Genomic DNA, 23,499 nt, shown 5'->3' on the forward strand with positions numbered 1-23,499 from the left:
TATCATATTGTCATCTAAATCCAGTATCAATTATGGATGAATCACACCAGGAAAATATTTATGCATAATCAGAAAATCTGAAGCTTCATTGATATGAAACAGTTGAGTTCTCAATTTGGGTTTCTGTGTGCTCTGATGGTCAGGCTGTTATTCTTACTTGCAAGCAGGATGCATTCAGTTCAGCTCACTTCCAACAGTTCCTGGAAAAAAACAAAACACATGAAGTACCCTGTTACATGGACAGAAAATACCTTTGCTGGTTGAGCTTGAGGGGAAAAGTGGGTACAATTATATATTCTTTTAATTATTCATGACTTGGGTCTGAAGTGAATGTGTATACATTTTTCACTTATTCACTTTATAAAATTCGGAACTAAGCCCAGAAGCAGTTTTATTCTTGGCAGCATGACAAGTTCCTTTCCTCAACGAACCAGTCAAAGGAATTGTTCCTCAGAGAGTTTGTCATCCTCACATATCCCAGAGATGCAGAAGGGAAGCTGGCATTCATTACAGGCCTCGTCACACATGCGTGTGTGCTCTCTCTCCCTCTCTGACAACAAGCCCATCTCAGAGGACTATGTTTATCTCTAGCATGTGGTTTCATTTGTGTAGCTGATTTGCAGTTCATTAATCTAGAAAGCATTGCTTAGTTCTGGTAAGGACGATGTATCCATCCAGATTCTGCTTACTCCCCCCTCTATCCCTGATGCAGCACAGCTCAGAGAGGGAATTTGTGCTGTTTTGCAGAGCAACTACAGCTAAAGCAGCTCAGAAGCCAAAAGCTGGTGTAAACCCACACCAGGAAATTGTTTTCATCTGGCCTATCAGGCTGCTGGCAATGCACTGTGATTCCTTGGGAGACATGCAAATTTGTGGGACACAACTTGACATGATTAAGGCAATGCATACAGAATAGGTAATTGCCCTTTGGCAAGAGAATGATGTCAAGAGCCAATGATTCTTTACATTCTTGGCAGTGCAGGTAGGATCATGAAATTAGGGGCCTCCTGGAGATTCATTACAATTTAGGTGTTGGATTGGGTATTTTTTAAACTGTGTTTTTCCAGCTTTTATGTGGTATTACTATTCTTTATTTGTCTTGCTGGGAACCTAAGAACAATGGTCAATTTGTAGTCTTCAAAGCCGAAATCTGTATCTGCTGATATTATGACAGGTTATGATAGTTGTTGAGTTTGGAGACAACAACAACAACAACAAAGAGGAGTTAAAATAATGCCACAGGGAAACATCAACTTCTGCTGCTCACTCACAGCAGTGGGGTTCTTCACTTTGAAATTTAATTATCAGAGATACTGACAGTCCTTGTTGACAGACAAGTGCTCAGAACTCATCCGCATGCCTGAGTGGAGTCAGATTCAGTTTGTGTCAGGGTTAATGAGAAATTACTGATCGCTACCCCAGTACCTTTGGGGGTAAGAATGGCTGAACTTAAGGTGAAAGACTCCATATCCTATTACTACTCCCCTGAGCCAGCCTAGCAAATAGCTAACTGTAATGTCTTAATTAGCCATGTGTTAGAATCAACCTTATTGTCCCTTGCAAGCTGTACACATTGCTAATTATGTTAGGTAGGCACACAGGAGCACAAGGGAAGCAGGCAGTAGTGCAGTGGTGGGTGAGCTGGGTTTCCCACTGGCCTACAGAGCAAGGCAAGTCTGGTGGCACTGGGAAGATGTGGCACCCTTTCACTTAATGCAAACAGGAGAAAGGAAACCATACTCTGTGTATGCTGGAGAACATTACCCTCCCAAGCCAGGCCCAGGAGACTAGCTTGGCCAAACTTAACAGGGGAAAGGAATGCAGGGAAAAAACTCGTAGGAAGAACACGAAGTGTGGAGCTGTGACCTGTCACACATGTGCTACACAGAGAGCCTGTGACACAGGTTCTGCTGCTCTGAATGCTCACCAGCCCCAGTGTCAGTGCAGCCTTGCTGTGCTGGGAGCACAGTGAGAGGAAAGAGCAACTGTGCTTGGAGTGTGTTGTGTTCTGCCTGTGAACAGCTGGCACATGATTCTTCAGGGACTTGTACCATCTGGTACAGATGAGAATCTATCATGTTATGCAGTGCCTTTATCAGAAATAGGAACTTGGAAGAACATCACAAAGCTGTGATTAGTTTGCTGGTACAAATTTGACCTTTGAACTACAAAGCTGCTTCTAAAAATCACATTCTCTGGTTTGTCCAGTACATAGTTGATGAGTATGTGACTTACTAGGTTCTGCTATTTGGATAACTAAAAGTGTGCAATTAAAAGTTGTGTAATTTCTTAAGGTTTTTTAGATCAAAAAAAACAGTCCCGAAGTTCTTTTAAAAGTGCTCCAAATTTGGTTTTTTGCCATCCCCTCTTACTACACAACTTTGATATTTCCTCCACTGATACCTATCACGTTCTTCTTTAAATTAATTTTTAGTTCTCTGTTGCTTTATGTGTTAAATGCAGTTTTTTGAGGTAAATCCTATCTAAGCTTTCTGCATGAGGCCCTTCATGTCCAAGCTTTTATTCAGGTAGAATACTTGGATTTTATCCTGGACATTAATTTTAATTTTCAAACAGTATTTTTTGAAGATTAGCTAAATTAAATCATTTTTGCAATTAGTGTCAAATTAATCCGTAATGGAAGGTAGATAACAGCAGAGATGAAGTCTCTTAGATTTTGACAGATACCCTCATTGGGTTTAATGTTTTGTATAATATCTCCTTAAGTGAGGAAAGAGCTTGCCTTGATGACTTTCTTCCTGGTGCCCAGGCTGCTGGCCACAGAGATTAATAAAATTCTTTTTCCATTTCTGCATTCTAAGAGGGAGTGCTGTTAACCCTGATTATATTAAAAACCATTTTTGCCTTAATCAGGCAAAAGTGACACTTGATAGCTGATGGTTGCTGAAGCTCCATGGATTGTAACATACAAAGTCTTCCACAAAATATAACAAAAAACCAAAACAAAACCCACTCAAAAATACCCCTCAAACTTGATTTCATAGGGATAGGGAAAAAGAAGTCAGATGATTAATCTGACCAGTGGAAACCAAGGAACAGTAATCTCCAGTAGGCAAACTGGAGAAAAGGAAGCTGGAAATGGATTAACAAGACCAGTCATCTCAGGATCAATTCCTGGATCAACAAGAGTTGGATCTGAATGAACCTGAAAATCCTAGGAGTTTGTCATTTAGACTGACCAAAATAAAAGAAAGTAAACACACTGGCACTTACATTACACTCACCTGTGCCCGAAGTGCTGTAATTTGAAGTACCTGATTCTGAGCAACCCCTCTGCTCTGTCCTGGGATTGAACCCAGCTTCAGTTTCTCCAGTGAGTACATGCATACTCCTGACTGCTCAGGGTCCTCAGACACTTTCATTTTCTAAGACAAATTTTGGGGTTTTTTTAAGAGACAGGGACATTGATATAATGGTTCATTTATTCTAGCATCATATGGCATCACTTAAAATTCAATGATCAGTTTAAGCCAAAACTTCTTTTTGTGCCCGATACGGCCTCCCTGAATTCAGTGGCAGTTTTGTTTAAAGTAGTGGCATGTTTAAAATTACTGAGATTCAGGAGTAGATGAATAATTTTTAGAAATGATCTGTTAAGATTAAGAAGACAAGTAAGCAGTTCTGCTGGGTAAAATTAATTATCATTTTTTCTGCTTTTGGATGAACATTCCCTGTGTACTCCATAAACATACTTTGGGCTTGGTAATACCCTACTAGTCTAGCAGAATTCTCAGAAAACATTAGTAGAGCTGGTGACCAAAACCCAACAAGACATAAACCTCAAGAAACCACTCCATCCCCCCAAACATGACTTACTGTCATCACAGGTAAACACCCAAGCTTTGAGGTCCTAGGGTTAAACATACCAGATATACATGGGTAAAATTAAAGAACTGAAGTACTTACACTGGGGGTTGTAAGACCTTCAGCAAGCAAACAAGATTTTACCTTTCTGCAAGTGTAAGGGGCCCAGTTTGTGCTGCACCTTGGCTGTTGCAGCACCGGCTGTCAAAGTGCCCCAGCCTAACTGCACCTTTCTGGCAGAGGCTGCCCTCCTGTGATACAGGCTGCAGAGCAGAAAAGTTGACTGCTTCTCCTCTACCACAGTTTATAGCCTGGCTTATCAGAAGCAGCTGAAAGCTGTGGCAATTTAAACTAAATGACTACATTATTAGGTTAATGAGTAAAAGCTGTCTTTCCTGGCTCTAGCATGGAAGTAGTAACAGAACAAGTGCTCCTCATAACCACTCCTGGATTGGAGATAATGAATCAAAACCTTTTGAATGCCTTTGAAATTCAGACTGACATGTAGAAAATCTGTGTATAGTTTTCAGTTCTGCTCTTTTCATGACCTTGGCTAAGGAAGATCACAATCTACTCTCTGGTTCCTTATTACCTCAATTCACAAACAAACTGTGTAGACTATAAATTCTGTGTAGGATGATGTTGAGCTGTTTGTTAGTTTTGCACAGTGAGGCCTTGGCTTTCTCTGGAGCTATTTAATGTTAACGTACTATCAACCAGCAATGCTGAGCTATTGATTTAGGGATTGTTTAAATTCAGTGTTAATGATATTTGTTCAGCTTTAGTCTGTGTATGAACCCCACAAATGAGGAAGACTCCGAAGTCCTTGAAACTCCTTCTGTGAATATCCTCTGGAATATTTAAGCCTTTCAATTTGCTTTGTGTTGAGCTGAATGTTTGAGCTCTGCAATTAATGGATCTCTACTGAGAATGGGGATGTCTCCATCAAACACTGTTTCTTGTAAAGTTTACACCTAAGTGCTTGCAGAGACCTAATTGTCATTTGTGGGTATCAGTCTGTTCTCTCACAGACATAGTATGGATTTCAAATTCTATAGAAATGGGGGAGATAAGGAATGCTGTTAAAAGTGCAGCATTTTGCAGCCAAGTGTTCACATAAAGTATTAAATCAGTTCTACTTATTGGCAAGAATATTTGGAAGGAGGACATTTTTCCTGAAAACAGAACTGAAAATCCTTTGCCTCGCTGCTATTCACTCTAGGTAGGCAAAAATCAATACAGATTTGGCTAGAGGTAAATTTTGTTAGATTCATGCTCAAGTGAAATGTGAAAAGCATGTCACACAGGACAATGTTGGGGCATCATAAGCACCATAAGAAAATTAAAAGACAGTAAGAGATGCATCTGTTTTGTCCCACAATCTTCAATTTATCCCCCAAGCATGCAAAAGAACCGAGCAAACCAGAAAGAACCTCATGTAACAGAGCAATCTAGAATATTGGCCTCAATTTCCAGTGCATTTACAAACTGCTATTACTAAATATGACTCATCAAGATTAAAAAAGGAAAATAATTTAGTCAGGGCTGTTGTCAAGTCAGTATTTAATGTTACTTTTTGTATTTGCTGTGATAAGCAGTAAAATTTGCACACTCCTTGATAAATCATTGTTTAGCAATGTCTAGAGGGTCCAGTAAATGGTTTGAAATTGCCACAATGTAATAAATGGTTATTTGATAATGAATGAAATTGTTTGAAAATACTGTTAAAATGTCAAGTTTTAACATATAGAACATTAGTCAAAAGGAGTGCAAACATGGAAACCATAGTGACACTATAAATATACCGCAACAAATGCATTTATTTGTACAGGGCAAATAGTAGGTGCTGTATACAAACCAGTATAAATTGATATATGAAGTTAATTTCAATCTGTAAAAGTAATTGCATTGGTTTAACTTATTTAACTCTCCTTACAATAATATTTATAGCAGAGCAAGAAAGTAAAGAAATAAATGATGATAAATAGATAAAATACATAGGAAATGGGAATTGTTTTCCAGTTTAATTATGCTGTCACATAAAATTATCACAGAAATACACTATGCCGACAAGAAGAATACATTAAAATCCCATTATGCTGCGCAGAATTGGCTGGTTTGTGTTGCTGTTTATTCCAGAAACAGCTTTTCATCTTTCCAACTACCATGAAAAGTTACACTTTGTGAAAAAATAAAGTAGTGCAAACAGGACAGTAAAGGCTGTGCCAGGTGATGGTCGACCTGTAGGACAAAGGTGGGAAGCAAGAATGTCACATCTTCCTCTTCAAGAATAAATGAGACCACCAGCAAAATTTGAAGGAAAAAAAAATACCCGCTCATAACAAATAATTTCTCTTTTTTTCCTCAGCCACAACTCTAATTTGAGAGTTTTTCATAGCTGTAGTCTCCATATAACATGCTCCCATCCTGTGGTGATTGGGGCACTGTTAAAACTGCAGTAAGGGGGAACAACAAGCAGTCAAAACATCATAGTGAAAACCCATTTGTTTTCTTCTTCCACACCAGATATTTGTGGTTTCAAACTGAAGTTTATCCTATCATTTCTTTTCATGATGCATTAAGGCATGTAGTATTTTTCATCCTTCTGCTTTCAAACAACAAAATCACAGCCTCACCAGGGCTAGAAAAATACATGGATTTCTTTGAAGGGGACTTGGTTTTTCTACTCTTTTTTTTTTTTCAGAACACTTGAAGCTTAGTTCACTTGAAAATAGCTACCTGTTATTATGTAGGTGAAGAACACTATAATGCTGTCTTTAATGCTAATAATATGGCTGCGTTATTTTGACCTCTCAAGGATGTAATAAATCTTGTTGTGTTTTTTAAATTTGCAACTTCCAAGTCTGAGTGATTAAGTTGGAATTGGTGCTTTACTTAATTTAAAAAAATATTAAATATTACTCTTTAGGATCCAATAATATCTGGAAAATATGATTCTTCAGAGATTGCAAATTCAGAGGAAAGTTTTTAATAGATCCTTCATTAATTTTTTTAATCTTATTTTTTTTTAAATACTGAACCAGAGGCACACTAAATCTTTAGCCTCTGATTGATGAGTTTGATCAATGAGGATAAACAATACCCTAAGTAGAAAGGAACTCTCTAGAATATGAAATACCTGAGAAGAAAATACTATGTGCAGAATCCAGAAGATAAGGCAGCTTTCTGTATAAAATGAGATTTAGGTCATCAAAGATACTCCTAGTACTTATCCTGTCTGTGTAAATTAAATGAATGGACTTGCTCCAAAACTTTATGCCAGCTCCTTAAAATTATGTGTATGCGGCAAGAATGATTTTTTAAAGCTGTCTATTGCTATAAAAGAATGGCTATAACTAAAGTAAGCTATCATTAGACTTTGGAAAGGATCATTTATTATACTTCAAAATGGCCTGTTATTTACAGTTCTTATTAAAAAAATTGAACGTGGAATGCATTCAAATTTCAACAAAGTTGTAATACTGTTAACTTGCCTTCTGACAGTAGCAAATGATATTTTGGCTCACAGGAATGATTTATGGCCTTTACACTACCACATCAGCATTTCAAAAGGACAACACTGATGCACTTTTACACACCTTTTTGGGATGAAGTGCTGTTCAAGCTAATAATTTTTAGTAATTAACATTAGAAGTATCAGTAATGAAGAAGTAACTGTTACAAAGACACACACAGAGTAAAAAAAAGAACTAATTATGTCCATCAGATTGAGCTATCAACTATTTTGCTTTATGCAGAACAATATTTATCATCAAAACCATGCAGAAATAACATCCACAATAACATCCTATATTCAGAGTTGTCCTGTCAGGGCATTTGTCCTTCCTCCTTAATTATGGCCCCTTGGAGTCCAGTGTGTCCTCAGTGGAGTCAGTAGAAACACAATGCAAGCAGAATTCAGGACCTTAGACTGCACATGAGACTCTGAAAATCAGTAGCTTCCAGGAGTAAACTGAGGTTTCATTTGAAATTCCAGTAGTGGCAGTTCTGTGCCTCTTCAATGGCATAACAGAAATAACACTTATCTTTAAAAGCATTTTCTAAGGTCTGTATTTGTCACCTTCTTATGGCAGGGTATTAATGCTACTTTCCGTCATATATTGCATGCTCACACCTTCAGCGAGAGCGTCATGGTCCTCTTGTCTCTGAACACACTACTCAAAACACAAAGAATTAAACAGAGGTAAAAAACCTGTTTCTCTTGATAGTTTTTTTCATTTTCTAGAAAATTAAACTACCTATGTAGAGAATCAAGAATTCTGTAAAAGAAAGGAAGGGCATTGTGATGGTTGGGGTATTTTAGTTTTGAAAAATCAGGAAATTCTTGAATGGCAAGTGTTGCTATAACAGAACAAACAACCTCCCAAAAAAGTATATTCAGAAGTCAGGTACAGAACTGAATCTCCAAAACTGAGGAACTTGTTTTTTCCAAAACAGCCACTCCACACTGTCATTAAAGCAGCATAGGGAATTGCTGTATGTGTTTCCAGCATGTACCAAAAGTTGCACTCAGATCTCCAAGGGTTGTCTGTCCCGGACTTGAAGTGTTCTTACCAAACCTAGGAGAGAGTAAAAGAGTCAAGTGAGTCAGCAAGTCTGTCAGTGTGTTGGAAAAAGGGGTTTTTACCTGTTGCCTATGAGTGATTTGGGACATCTCTTTGGTAAATAGGGCCCAAAGTCAACCCATATAAAGGCCTCAACTCAGTGTAATATTTACTGGAGTAACCCAGTCAGGAGCAGAAGGGCCCCAGCTGTGCTTCCAAACTCCGTGGCTGTGAAGGCCAAGGCAGTGCTGTGAATGTACAGGTGGTGCTGTTGGGAAGGCCAGACAGGTTATGCCACTTGTTCTATGGATGAGCATTTTCAGCAAGGTCCCTTTGCCAGCCTTTTGTCTTCTGGTTTGTCAGCTGTGCACTGATTCAGGTACAGCTGAGCCACTGAACTAAGCTGTTAAATGGATTCTGGGGGAAGTTCCGCTGTGAGGAATTTTACCCACGCCAGGTCAGATTTTGCTTTGAACTGATGGAGCCATAAACATGAATTGTTCCTTTAGGTTCTGTCTGTGGAAAATTCAATCCACTTTCAAGGTTCAGCCAGATAAATGACTCAGGTAGAGATATTTTGATCATGTGATTTAGCTAAAGTGCAGAAAAAAAATATTTCCATCCCTGTCTATTTGAAATCTTCACCATTATATAACTATATACACAGACATAAATTTACATGATATACACATGCAGAATACTGTAAATTTTGACAGTTTCACTAGGTCATTTTGCTTGAACAGCAAAGCAGCAAACAGGTTCCTAAACAAAAGGATAATCCAATTTCATTGCTAAAATCTAAAGCGAATTTAATGTTTCCTATTGCCTACTACTTGGGAATAACTGCTATCTGAAAATATGAATCTATTAATATTATTGAGCAGGTGACCACTCAGTGCTTAATAGGAACTAGCAATTAGTGTATGTAAATCAACTAAGACAGCAGCATCTCAATGGCTGTTCTGCATAGAGGAATAGTTAATAGTTAATAAGGAATAGGAGGAGTACATGTTTCCAGCCCAGATTTTAAAAAGTCACGTTTTCTACTGGTGAAAACCTCAATACCTATAACATTTGTTGTGCATTTTATGATTATTCTTAATGCCCTTGCAAACACATGTAATAAAATGCTAACAAACCATCATCCATTACTTAATTATGTTTATCTAGATGGATAAAGTTGAGGTGGGGGAAGCCTCTGGTAAAAAATACTGTTTCCCATTTGGCAAACAGAGACTACATTTACATCTTAATTATTCCTTGTAATGCTGTAAGAGAAATCATACTTGGGAGCAGAGTTGATTTTAAAAAAAACAGTGGGTGTGGGGTTTTTGTTTAGTTTTTTTTGTGTTCTTGTTTTGTAATGAGGTTTAAAAACTAAGTTGACTCACAGTTAAATCCACGTCCCCTCCAGTAGGGGTTTTAAATGTTTGTGAAGCTTCGTTGGGAACAGGGAGCTTCTCTGAGAGTGATGAAACACCTTCTATAAGACAAGACAAATATCTCAGAAACTAATGCTATATTGCCTTCAGAAACTGTGCCTATGGAAAATATCGGAATAGTTTGTTTTAATTAAGATGAATAGTTCTATGTTTCAGCAATCAAGCACAAGAAAAATAGAGGTTTTAGAAAATCATTAAATCCTACAGATTATTTGTGTGCACAATGATGGCCATGTGATTAAAGACCGCAGTTTACACCTAGTTGTATTTTTCAGTTCTCCATTTGGAACGTTTTAATAGTGTTTTTTCAATTCCAAATCTACACCAATTGCCATGGACCACTAAACATTAAAAGCAAAAATCAGAATTTGTGCCTTGTAGTACAGTTGACTCTTGTTGCAAAGATAGCCTAGGAAGTGGTTGCTGAGAATCATCAACCAGCCTTCAAAATTTATTCTTCAGCAGTGACTGCAGAAGCATTCAGTGCAGTAAATGTATTAAAACCAGTCACACTGAATTTGTGGAGTAACCCACAGAGATGCCTCCTTTTAATGCTGAAGCTGACCATCTCCACAGGCGTGAGATAAATCCATACATCAGTCACTGCATTTGCTATGGACAGCTTAGCAAAAGAGTGTTGGCATTTCTGTCTTGGCTCTAGCCAGCTGTGATTTGATTAACTTTTGTGTTAACTAGCTAACAAATTACTATCTGCTGTGTGTTTGGAAGTAGAGACTATGAAAAGTTCCTAAGTTCTCTTCCTCCCAGAGTACCTTCCAACCTTGGCACAAAGTCTGCCTCAATTGCATGAACACAAAAAAATCACATCAACATTGTAAAGGGTGTCTTCTGAACTCTGGGTATGCAGTAATAAGGTACTTTTCTTACCTCCCCCTGGCCCGCCACCCCCCCAGCCATGTGTGAATAAGCTGTAGTTTGTTAAGCCCTGGTAAGAAAAATAAGAAAAATATGCTTTATGTACAAGTGTTGAAAATCTGTTCAGTGAAGATATAAGTAGAAAAAGCTCAGTCCAGAAACCCATGCACAGATATTGCTAAAATCTCATCTATCAACCTAAAATGCTGCATTAATCATTTTTGCATGGATTTGAACTTTTACTACCAGATCATTTATGTAAACTTAGTAATTTACTACTTGACTATTTGCTTTTAATTTTCTGGGCATTGGTGTAGTTCTTGGGTAGCCTATTATAAAATGTTAAACAATTACATTAGAAGTTTTGACAATTACATTAGTAGTTAAAGAATTATGTTAGTAGTTCTTGAGGATATCTTTGTGTTGGAAAAGACTACTTTGAAAAAACAGCTGAAAAAGTTTTTGTTTTCTTCTTGAAAAATAATTTGTGAGAAACAAAGCAAGTATTTCTTTCCATGGTTCTCTACGGATCACTAGGCTTCAGTGAAGAATATGTTAAAGAAAAGAAGTAATAATCAATAGTGACCAGTCACACCCAGGTAGTTACAGAAAAGGCTGACTTGTTTTCTGTCTGATATCATGCCAGCAAAAATTTTGGCGTACATGAAAGTACGGTGATTGAAAAGGCGCTTTTAAACACTTTGAAGGATTTGCATTTCCTTCATGAGAATTTGCTCTATCAGTGTAAAAAAATTCTTACTGATCCCTATTCACATCAAGGAAACCTTTTTTACTTTTTGTTAAATCATTATAAAGATGCAGGCGCTTTTAAATTTTTTTAAGCTAGAGACATCCTAAATAAGACCTGATTTTAATAGCTGAATTATTTTAATGTGCTTTTAAAAATTTGACAGAAAACAAGGAAAAAAAAATTGAAAAATGAGCTTTTAGGAGAACTGGTTATGATTCTGGGTGATAACACATGTAATTAGAAAAAGGTAAATAAAAATAAATCATAAAACATTGACATTAACAATGCCACATATGGACTTACAGTTTTTGAAATTCAATATAAGGTACACTACTGCAAAACACAGAAGCAATTTCATAGCCTTTAAAGCATTGCTATAAGAGAGCCAACTCTCAGCAAGACAGGAACTATCAAAGTCATTACTGATCATATGTTCCCTTCAGATCAGTGCCTTTCCAGACACTGATCAAATATTAACCAGAAGAACAGTCAGAATTGGCCAGTAAAATCTATAATAGAAAATTCAGAGACCTGGAACTTAATGTTTTTTAAACTTGACTAGGAGAGGAAGAAGAGTTAAAATACAGCAATCCCTGACAAAAATGTTCAGAAATAGTTTTAAATGTTTTTCTTTCTCTGAAGGAACGTAATATGTTAAACGAGGAAAATACAAAGCTTTAATATGTTAATTTGAAAAGCTGAGCCTGTGTTCCCCAAATTAAGTCTATCTGCAGACATAGCGTAGCTTATTTCAGACCTGGGAGTGCTAATTAGGGTCACTCTCGAGGAAAGCTCTTAATCACAGTTTACAGTAGTTGATAGCTTGAAATACCTGCCTAAGCACTGCCCTGAAACGGGCCTTACTAGGTGAAAGTCAGCATATGATGATCACATGGAAAGTCTCTGAATAATTTCATGCCTAGTTATAGTTCAGACAACATGAACTCTCATTTCTTACTCAGTTTTCACATGTAGAGGATTTCATTTAACTATGGGATTTCTGGTAATAGTTGGAATTTTTCAGCTGATGAGATTTGTATCTAGAAGCTTATGGAGCATCATTCAGTAATGTCTGTGGAGACCTGTCTAAAAAGGGCTGTACAAACCCAGAATATTAGAGCATCTTCTTTAAAAGAAAATCAGATATTAGGAAAAAAAAAATTTAACAATTTGTGAATGTAGACTAGTTCATACCATGTAAGAGGAAAAAAATTTTCTTCAATATTTTACAGTCTCATAAAAATTCTCCAAGCAGATTTGAAAGGTAAAATCTGGTATGTTTATATTGACATTATAATAATTTTCTCTTAGGACCTGGATCAGCATTTAGCAGATATAAACAGCTATAGTATGAATATTACAGTTTCTGAGTCTAACTTATTCATTGACTGCAACAACTTCAAAAAACCTGGCAAAACAACATCAACAAAGGTTAACACTGAAAGCCTGATATACAATCAATTTATCAACAATACCTGCCTTCAATTCTAGACATTACCTATTGTTTTTCCACTTTTGGTCTTTACCCAGACCAATTTTCTATTAATTTAATTGATATTTGACAATGTGAACACAAAATAAAACTTTAGGATTAAGCCATTGCTCTGATAAATCCTACTAAATTAAACAAAATTAAACTAGAACAGTTTTGTTACTCTAGATCAGGATTAAAGGCTCCTACACCAGTGGGCAGGGCAGCTTGATGCTTTCGTTTAACCCTAGGCCTACAGCCATAATTTTGATGAATTTAAAAATGAACCTTGCATTATACTCTAAAACCCAAAGCACATTTTACTTAGGGAGTAAGTACTACATATAGCTTTATCAAATTCTAGTCTAATTGCACTGGTGTTACATGAAATTCATGTAGGCTGTATTTTTACATTCTCTTACTCTGTGGAATGGTAATACTGAATAACAGTAAGAGCAGAATCTGGTATAATAGGAACCTTCTGCTTTTCATAACAATCCAATTTATGTTATAAAAATGCTATTGAGAGACTTAGTGAATTTAATGTTTAATGTCAAGCTACAGTAATGAAGGGTGTGATCCAATATTTGCAAAGGATATTAAGTCCTTAGCAGTAAGCTTAAGTGAAAACTTAAATAACATTATCAGAAAGAATATGTTAAAAAATATTTGTCTAAGCCTATAGTAAAATTTTAATTCACAGAGCTGTAAGTCTAGAATGTCTCTCTTGGCAAGGTCTTGTCTCAGTCCTTTGCTCCTGAGACAAAGTTCCTGTTATCACCCACACATGACTGAAATTTCATCGGCAGAACTTAGAACTCTGAGATTCCCTTACCTTTGAAAGTGATTTATGTGTGAGCAGGGTGAACAGAATAAGTGAACAAGGTGAACACAGTGTTGTTTATAAACTGGAATTTTTTATCTTGCCACAGCTGTAAAGACCAAATGTAAATGGTCACTTCAGGTAGCAGCAAATTTATAATCAAAGCAGGGGGAAAAAATCATCTGCATTTGAGTGATTTGCACAAAACCTAACAGAGAAAAAATGCCCCATCATTGTCAAATGAATATTCTATCAAAAGTGCAGTCACATTCTGTTCTATTGAGATTAACTTTACCTGCTGAATGCTGTGAAATTTATTTCAGTGGCCTATGACTGCCATATATCAGCATCTGACCCGTCTATATAAAACAATAAGCATGATCTTAAGGCTGTCTTAAAGGCTGTCTGAGAGATGTGTATTTACTGACACATATAACCTGACTAAGGCCAAACATCATTACCCCTGTGACTGATTGGAGGGCAGTCATAACTTAACAGTTTTATTTCCCTTCTACAGCTGAGCTCCTTGACCACGCTGGCTGAGCTGACACTGCATTTCAAGTCTTGTTACCAGCTCAATGGTTCTCTTACCTAGAAAAAACAAGGGGGGTGGTGGTACAGGGGCGGAGGCTGGAAAACAAAAAAAAGGCACCTCTTCATTTAGCTTCTCCATCTCGATCATTGCTGATGGGCTATCAATAATTTCAACTTGGTTAAGCAGCTGGCTGAAGGTTAAATAAATTCTGCCTGTTGTTTGCATGATCATACCTGAATTCAAGAATTTTAATTTGAAGCAAATTTCTTTTTGGTTGCTCCTTGGGAAGTTCTTATAAGTCCAAGATAGGCTAGAAAAGAAGTTATTTCTGTGGAGAAGCACAAGAACAAATTTAAAGTCAGGGGGGCAAAGCAACTATGCTTTGAAATCTCTGAAAGGAAATGTAAAGGTATGATAAAGGCTTCATATATGTATATACACACCCCCAAATTCAGATGAGGATGACAGAAACAGAGGTCATCAGTAATCTTCCAGTGAAAAGGATTTTGCCCAACTGCTTTAACAGATTGTTAAAATCTAGAAAGAGCTGTCCACTGGTTCATGAGTGAGTCATGATTTTAAAAGAAAATAAAGTGGGTCATGCCATTTTGCCTGCACTGGGTTCAACTATCTTGGGCACTACTATTTTGACAGCCAGAGAATTATTTACAGCACGCACAACTACCTACATGTCTCAGCCACTGTGAGTACTAATATGCTGTTAATAACGCATTCTGTGGATTCAGCATTCCTCTTACTTGTGTCAGCATTATTGCTTATTTAAGTATTTACTTCTTGGGAGCATTCCTGTTTCATTTCAGTAAAGAAACTCCAAGCCCAATATTAATCAAATACACATGCTTTCACATTTAGCTGTAGTAGGGCGATTTTGGGGCAAACACACCCCTTGTTACTGAGACATGAGAAAATGCACACTGAAATTTGTCTAGAATAATCAGAATAGTTAGTGACTTGAATAGCAGGTGGTGTCCTGTTAAAGGAGGAAGAGAATTATGTTTATGTTTTGAAGACTCATATAGCTACTTTGCCTCATACCGCTTTAAGTGTATAGTCTGCTTTTACACAAGGGTTGATTTTTTCCTAATCAAATTACCTGCATTTTCAGTAGTTTGCTACTGAAAGGCAGAGAACTGATTTAGAGAGAGGAATCAGATTCAGGTCGCAAAAGGACTGCCAGAGAACTGGAGAAGGACTTTGGACAAGGACATGGAGAGAGAGGACAAAGAGAAATGGGTTCAAACTGAAGGTGGGCAGGGTTAGAATAGATATTAGGAGGAAATTCTTCCCTGTGAGGGTGGTGAGGCACTGGCATAGGTTGCCCAGAAAAGTTGTGGATGCCCCATCTTTGGAAGTGTTCAAGGCCGGGTTGGATGGGACTCTGAGGAACCTGGTCTACTTTCCCTCCTCTGAACTACCATTTCTAACTGTACAAATTGCATCATGCATGAAACTGTATCTTTTCCAGCCCACATGTGCTTACTCACTGAAGCCCAAAATTACATCATTTCTGCAATTTGATTTGCCTTACAGCGAGAGAGCAGAGATGGGATTCAGCCTTCTCTGTAAGCTTTCTATAGGGCTTCTCAAACCACCATCTAGATTGTTACCGTCCTTTTTCTTCTCTGGAGGGCAGCATCCACAGATCACACCAGAGGAGCTTGGAGTCACGGGCTCCTACAAGACCATCTTTTGACCTTAAAGTGAGGGACTTGCAGACAGATGCAGATTGCCTCCGAACCAGCATGTTATAGCATAGCTTCCCCTCTAGCTTAACATTTTGTAGCTCCTGCTTCCCAATCCTACATAATGAAACATTTCAGGGATTACCCACTACATAGCTGGTGTGCTTCATCGGTTTTAAGACAAGGACACTTCTTCGGCTGTGTTTTGCCCTCACAGTTCTGGGAACTTTAAGAAACAGAATGAAGAGGATGCCCCTCCTCAGAGAGCTGTGCCGGTTAAACAAAGAGAAACCCCAAAGTATTTCTCTTATTCCTCCCTCTTTCACAAAAAACTTGACATGGATATCTTCATTCAAATTACTTATGGTGAGTTAGTCATAGGAGAGTTTGGGTTGGCAGGGACATTCATAGATCTAGTCCAACACCCCCCAAGCAAGCTAAGTCATCTACCAGATCAGGTTGCTCAGAGCCCCACCCAACTTGACCTTGAATGTTTCCAGGGATGGGGCATCTACCACCTCTCTGGTGAATGTGTTCTGGTTTTTCACCACCCTCATCATAAAGAATTTCTTTCATAAATCGAGTCTGAATTTACCCTCTTTTATTTTAAAACCATTACCCTTAGTAAACTTTAAATTGGGAAAAAATTAATTTCTGCTACAAAAATAATTCCTAACTTCAATCTAAAACTGCTAGTTTGTTCATCAGTGTCATTAATATATCTGTCAATAGCTAAGAAAATACTGTCCTAATAAAATAGCAGGCTGCAATCAGCTATTAATATAATTCAGTAACTTGGCAAAAGCCATGAAAGTTGCTCATTAACTCACATATTTTTACAAGTTACAGACCCAGAGCAGCAATCTCACAACAAGGATATTAACTGGAATAAAGTTATAAAACATTTTATGGAAGCAGAAAGTACACACAATTATGTTTTATTAACGAACTCTTAACCTTAGAAATTTCAGTGTCCATATTTGAAATAGTACTGTTGAGCTAACCCCAGAGCTGGCCTTGTTCCTTCTCTAAGTCCAGTGGACTTGTGCCAGTAATGGTTAAAGCAGAAGGATACTCAAAACAATTGAAAATTTGGAATGTGAAGTAGGTCTATTACCAATTGCCTCTGTTGGTTGCCATGGGGGGGGGGGGGGGGGGCGGGGAGGGGAAGAGAAGAAATGTTGTCATAGTCTTCAAAGTTTCTTAAAAACAGGGCTGTGAGTTCTCAGTTCTTTGCAGAGCTTCTGCAAAAGCATCCGGTTTGGGGTTTTTTTAAAGCCTTTAAAGAATTAAAAGCCAAGTATTGGTGTCATATGTCAATTCCGTACTGGCTAAACATAAATTCATTATACATGTTACAGGGGTACCAGAATTTCTGTCAGTTTTTAGGATATTGTATGTGTGTGTAAATTATATATACACTATACATATATATATATACATACTATATATAGACATGTACACACACACACAAATACAGAGATGATCAGTATCAGTATGTTGTCCCATGTAAGCACCTGGCAATAGTGCCTGACTGGAAGAACTACCATTTCCAAAAGAAACCAATACTGAGTAATGGAACACAAAGGGAACACCTCACTACAACTGCACAACTTACCTGGTTTTTTGGGTTTTCTCCTTTTGGGAAAGCTACTATGGAGCATTCATGGGTTTCTGACACATCAGTCTCTATCTTGAACTTTCTTACACTCTATTTCATCCTGGTGATTTTATTTCAAGAAATCTTGTTGATCATAGAATCACAGAATGTTTAAATGTTGGGAGGGACCACACTGGGTCATCTGGTGCAACCTCCCTGTTCAAGCTGGGTCATCCCACAGCACATGGCATAGGATTGTGTCCAGATGGTTCTGGAACAGCTCCCATGAGAGAGACTCCACTCCCTCTCTGGGCAGCCTGTTTCAGTGCTCAGTCACCTGCACAGTAAAGAAATTCTTCCTCATGCTCAGGTAGAAATTCCTGTACATCAGTCCCTTCATCACCTTCATAGCCTCCACCAGACCTGCTCCAGGTGCTCCATTGTCTCTCTGTCCTGAGGAGCCCAGAACTGGACACAGCACTCTAGAGGGACCTCACCAGGTCTGAGGAGAGGGGCAGGATCACCTCCCTGACCTGCTGGCACTGCGCTTCCTGATGCACCCCAGGATCCCATTGGCCTCCTTGGCCCCCAGGGCACTGTTGACTCAGGGACAGCTCATTGTCCACCAGGACCCCCAGGTCCTTCTCCACAGAGCTGCCTCCCCTCAGGTCAACCGCAGCCTGTGCTGGTGCTGGGGTTATTCCTCCCCAGGTGCAGGACTCTGTGCTTGCCTTTGTTGAACCTCAGCCAGTTCTTCCCTGCCCATCTCTCCAGCCTGCCCAGGTCCTTCCCAAGGCTGCACAGATTTCTGAGGGATCGGCTGCTCCTCCCAGTGTTGTGTCATCAGCAGACTCCTGGAAGCATTCAGAGAGATTATATTACATTAGAAAAATGTATTCCTCTAGTACGTTGACCACTTTAAATTTGGTGATATGATAGTTTTCAAGTATCTTTATTTATTACAGGTATGACCCACAACTTTAACTTTTTTCTTTTGTTTTTTTTTAACATAAAGTTTAAAAACTATTTAGCGATAAATTTATTGATACATCTTTAGACAGTTTCTCTTTTCTGACTGAGTTTGGGTTTTGAAAAGTTTTTCTTTTCTGACTTCTTTAGGTTTTGACACCAGATAAAAAGTTGTAAAGGCAGGGGAAAAAAAGTACATTAAATACTTTTTTTATTTCCTCTGCCCAGAGGTTCTTTGCCAGGGAAGATGCTCTAATTCTCGCCTATCTCAAAATTACCAGTGCATCCTGCAAAATCTCTACATGTAAAGAAAACTGTTAACCCAGGAGGCATAAATCAGATTTACTGCAAGAAAGGAGAAACCCTATTTCTTCATCAAATTTCATTTTTCTCTAACAGTCTCTCAGCTGTCAGTTTGATAATGGCTGCTTGATTCTGCAGACACTTCACTGGGGAAGGTGCTATTCCAAGCCACATTATGTTCATCTGTTCATCTGATGATAGAATTTGTCTCCTTAGGCAACAAATTTGGGGACCAGAATTTATCCACCAAGAGATTTCATTCCACTGAAGGGTAAATTAAGGTGGATTTGTAATGTCTTTGTTTATCCTAAAAAATTAAATATATTGAAAGAAGTTGAAAGCAGATTTAATTTAAAAGAAAAGTAAGGCCATTATGTAAACAGCAGCAGATCTCATCCAGAATATGTCACATAAATATCATACTATCAAACAAGAAATGTAAATTATCATACATACTCTATAATTGAAAAGTGTATTATACATTAGTGAAGTCACCCATTTATCTAATCATAATCAGTTCCAATAAAATCTCATTTAGGAAAGTTGAATGTAGTTCAGGGTGGATGGTTATGAGGATATCAGTCATGTGAGTATGCACCGAAACAGTTTTGAAAGATAGTTCGTATACATAGAAATCCAATTATTGCCTACCTCATCTGGAAGGAACTTTCTCTGACATGGGCTAAAACTGTGGCATCCAGAGCTACTATAAAAGTAAAGCAAGTATACTGAGTAATGGCTTTAAATAATGTTTTAAGAAAATTTTTACTCCAACAAGACATTCACAAGAAGTCATTACAACAATGACATGGTGTTTTAATGTAAGAGATGGTTTAAAAGGAGAGGAAAAACCCTGATACATCATTTGAAAGCTCTGATGATGTACAACAGCTTGGATCCAAACCTCGCGTGACTGGTTATAAATCCAGCCTTTCAGTAGGAGAAGTTCTAATTTACCAAACATATACAAGTCTGTTAAAAAGGTAAAGTGCAACTATTTTCTATCACTGCTGCTCTTCTGCTGTAGCATTTTAGACAAAAAGGTCTCAAGACAGGAGAAATAAGTGATTTTGTTGAGCTTGTTGACATAAAACCCCACAAAACAGACTGATTTTGCTATTCATAAATTCCAAATTAATTATGGGAACATTGGCTATCCTGATTTCAGTAAAAAAGCTGGTGACTTAATCCAACAGTAAGGTAATCTGAATAAAATGTATATCATGACTGCAGCAAAAGAAGCAGGTCATGATGAATATGTGATTTGGTATCATGAGCCTCTTCTGAAGTTATCATTAATAATTTTTCTTCTGTTTCTCCATTTGTTGTGCAAAGCTACTCATCTAATCACTTGCATAAATTTATCTTAACCTATGGATTATTTATTATGCACCTATCACTCTTCCAACATTGGTACCTCAACTATACTGATTTTAGCTTTTCTACGTGCTCCAAGATTCAGACTTTCTAAAGAGCTGGTCCCCACTCCATGGTGAATACTCACGTATGTACACATGGATGGAAATATTTACGTGTGGATATATTCAAACCATTTTTGATTGGGTCAACAGCATAGAGAGTTACAACCCAAATGTCTATCTGGTCTTTGTTAAAATGGATTATAAGAAGATAGAAAACTTGAGAAAAAGAATATCCATATATCCTCTTGAATTTTTTTGGTACTTACTATGCTCCAGGTATCAGTATCCACCAATATTCATCAAATACTGCAATTCCACCATATTTCTTATATTGTGATTTGTTTGTTTCTTCACAAAATCCAGTGGATTCTGAACAAAGGGGCTTCTTCAGAAACCCATGGGGGGGAAAAAAAGCTGTTTTAACTATCCTGTTTTTGCAGCCATAGCTAGCCCTGATTTGCTGTGCTTTGCCTGGCTAGATGTGCAACCATACATACATGCAATTTATCCAGTTTTAATAATTTAGAACAGACAAGGGCACTTGGAACATAACCATGATGATCCGCAGGAGCGATCAGGATACCTTATTCCCATTTTTATGTTCTGTTGCAATATTTAAAAGTAGGAGAGAGCTAATTTACAAGCTTATAGGCTGTTTTTATAAGAAAATTACCAAGGAGTTTTCAACCACATGTAGATGGAAACCAGACTGAACATTATGCTTGCAAACATTTCGTGTTTAAATTGACTCTTGACTAGTTGTAGGCCATCTCCCCACCTCACTGGAACTCTTCAATTAGATGAGCTGTAGACAGCTCCAAAGCTCCATCTGCAGCTCTGTAAGAAGCCACTGTGGTACCACTCATTTCCATTTCTAAGCAGTCTTGTCTGCAACTCAATCGATCTGATCCAAGTTATCTGCTGTGCTCACTCTCCAGCCTTGAGAACATCTACACTGTGTGACACTGCTGGGAGATGCCTTTTGCAGTCCCTCTGTGGTCAACCCCAAGTAAAGCTGAGAAACACTGTGTGTCTTTGTATATCTCACTTCAGAGATACATCATCCACTTCTCTCCCTATAATCTTGCTGTTTCCTTCTCAGACTGTGGGAACACAGACCACAGGTGGAGGAAGGACATGCTCAGCATTTATAAACACTGCCTACAAACCCTCTGAATTCACAAGAGCCCCAGGCTGAGCATATGGAACTGCTGGAGTGAGCCCAGGGAACAAAGGTGCTCTCAAATGACACATACACCTGGGAAGATGAGTCTTCCTCAGCCCCACTGCATTGAAACATTTCAACCACAATCACATAATTCCAATCACCAAACACAGTACAAAAGGAAGATCTAGCTGATCTCTACAGAAGAAGATACATTACTGTTCCAGAAAGGCCAAATAGCACAAAGAACTAGATGGGTCCAGGACAGGAATTTAAAGAGAAGGTCAAATACTGCAAGCACAAAGGCTTTTACTGCTGAAGAACTATGTCTAGAGAGATTCAGGATGTGACAAGGTGCAGGAGGAATGCTACACCCAATATTCTGTACCTAGAATTTAATTCCATTCTCTGACTGTCCCAGCCAGTTTTAGAGATCAGCTTCACCTCAGCCTGTAAAAAATAGTGTTATTAATATACAGGTATGAGGACCACCTCTTGTAACAATATTTTTAAAATCCACTGTTTTAATATTTTGGTATCGATCCTGGAAGATTCAGCTTGACAAAAGGTATGAAAGACTTCACTTAAAAATGTGTGGATTTTGTTCACTTTGAGAACTCTAACACCCTCACACTCCCTTAGAGAACATTTTTTTGCAGTCCCAACAGAATGTGTGAACTTTAAAGTGTTTAAGAAAAATAAATCTACAGTAGAAAAGAATTCTGTAAAGTTATGCAGCAAGCTAAAACCTGCTTATTCTTCTCCTTCCCAGTTCATGCCATCTGGCTTAAACCAGCAGTGAACTATTTTGAAATATGCTGGGCTTTAGCCAGCAGTTTAAATGAATATATGTGATTTAGTTCATATTTTCAGGCCTCTTTATTAAATACCTCCCAGTTCCATCTTGCCTAATATTTGATCCCGCGAGTTTAATGACCATTCCTTCATTAAACATTACAAGCTTTTTAAGACCTTGACAGTGCTGCATTTCATCCAATAACCTAGTGCTGCTACAAAGTCAACATTGTGTGCCAAGTTAATCCCTCGTGTCCACTAATTATGTCCAGTGCTGCAGCTTCTTGGGTGAGCCCGAATCAGTGGGGAAGTGCAGGATTTCCAGGCCAATGGATTTGGCACTCCAGCTATATCTCATGTCTTGACACTAGATGTCAGCGAAGGGTAATTGTTGTCTCAATTTAGAGGCCAGCCTAGGTAGCTGCTAGCAACCTCTGTTAATGTTTTATAGCAAAGGTGAAGTATAGCTTAATACAAGCATCTGACATATATTACAATAAAAAAGGATATAGTTGTCTAGTGTTTTTAAAGTCAGTCATAAAAGATGAATAATGATGCAGTTTAAAGCTAAAAGACAGCTGCCAAACTGAATGGCCATGATGGATGTCTAAACACCCAGTGTGGAGAAAACCTGTTCCCTAGAGACCACCATCCAAAAAATTAATTACTACGATTCAGCATCTTTAAATGTGCCACTTAATATACTGCCACCATAATTAAATTTCCAGCCCTGTGACCTTGAGACCATTTCCTGAGATAATAAATGAGATCAAGGTTTAATCGATGCAGATGCAAGTAGAAACTGTCCGAGGAAGCACAAAACCATCACAACATAGTCAAGGTCAGGAAAGAAAAACCAAGTGAAGCTGCGAATCAACACTAATTGCTTTCTTATGATAAAAGATGTTTATTTTAATTTGCTTTATTTGCAAACAGGCTCATTGTGTACTCTCTGACAGCAGCTTTTAAACTCTAGCCACAGATGAAGTCAGTAGAGGGCATATTTGTCTCCTTGTAGATAAGCACTTTTTGTAGCAAGTGAAGCCGTACTTGGTTGCACACTGAGATCTGATAATCAAGCTCATCACACATCAAACAATACAGTGACAAGAAACAACTGACTGCCTCAGGTACACTCCTTCCTCTCTGGTGCAAGAAACCAAACAAAAAGGAAGAGACTTTGGGTAGTGATATGGAGATGTGAGGGCTATTTTATGTCCTTTTGAAGTCTGAGTGACACAAAGGGTATGGTCTG

At 38.0% G+C, this 23,499-nt stretch overlaps 2 long non-coding RNA genes across 7 annotated transcripts in view; one reads left to right on the top strand and one right to left on the bottom strand.

Moving 5' to 3' along the window:
• Positions 1–23,499, top strand: part of LOC104683804 — a 71,819-nt gene that overhangs the window by 3,459 nt on the left and 44,861 nt on the right. The window lies entirely within an intron of this gene.
• Positions 5,614–23,499, bottom strand: part of LOC104683806 — a 96,358-nt gene continuing 78,472 nt past the window's right edge. Inside the window, exons 2-7 of one of the 3 annotated variants that reach the window (XR_005602825.1) lie at positions 19,515–19,569; positions 17,610–18,445; positions 14,522–14,616; positions 13,766–13,862; positions 9,782–9,873; positions 5,614–8,405 (exon numbers count right to left, since the gene is read on the bottom strand). This is a non-coding gene — a long non-coding RNA (uncharacterized LOC104683806). The remainder of the gene's footprint in view (positions 8,406–9,781; positions 9,874–13,765; positions 13,863–14,521; positions 14,617–17,609; positions 18,446–19,514; positions 19,570–23,499) is intronic. The other 2 variants (XR_002043665.3, XR_750852.3) reach the window with 2 other exon arrangements.

This window comes from Corvus cornix, chromosome 10 (assembly GCF_000738735.6).
Source record: "Corvus cornix cornix isolate S_Up_H32 chromosome 10, ASM73873v5, whole genome shotgun sequence".
Taxonomy (NCBI): domain Eukaryota; kingdom Metazoa; phylum Chordata; class Aves; order Passeriformes; family Corvidae; genus Corvus; species Corvus cornix.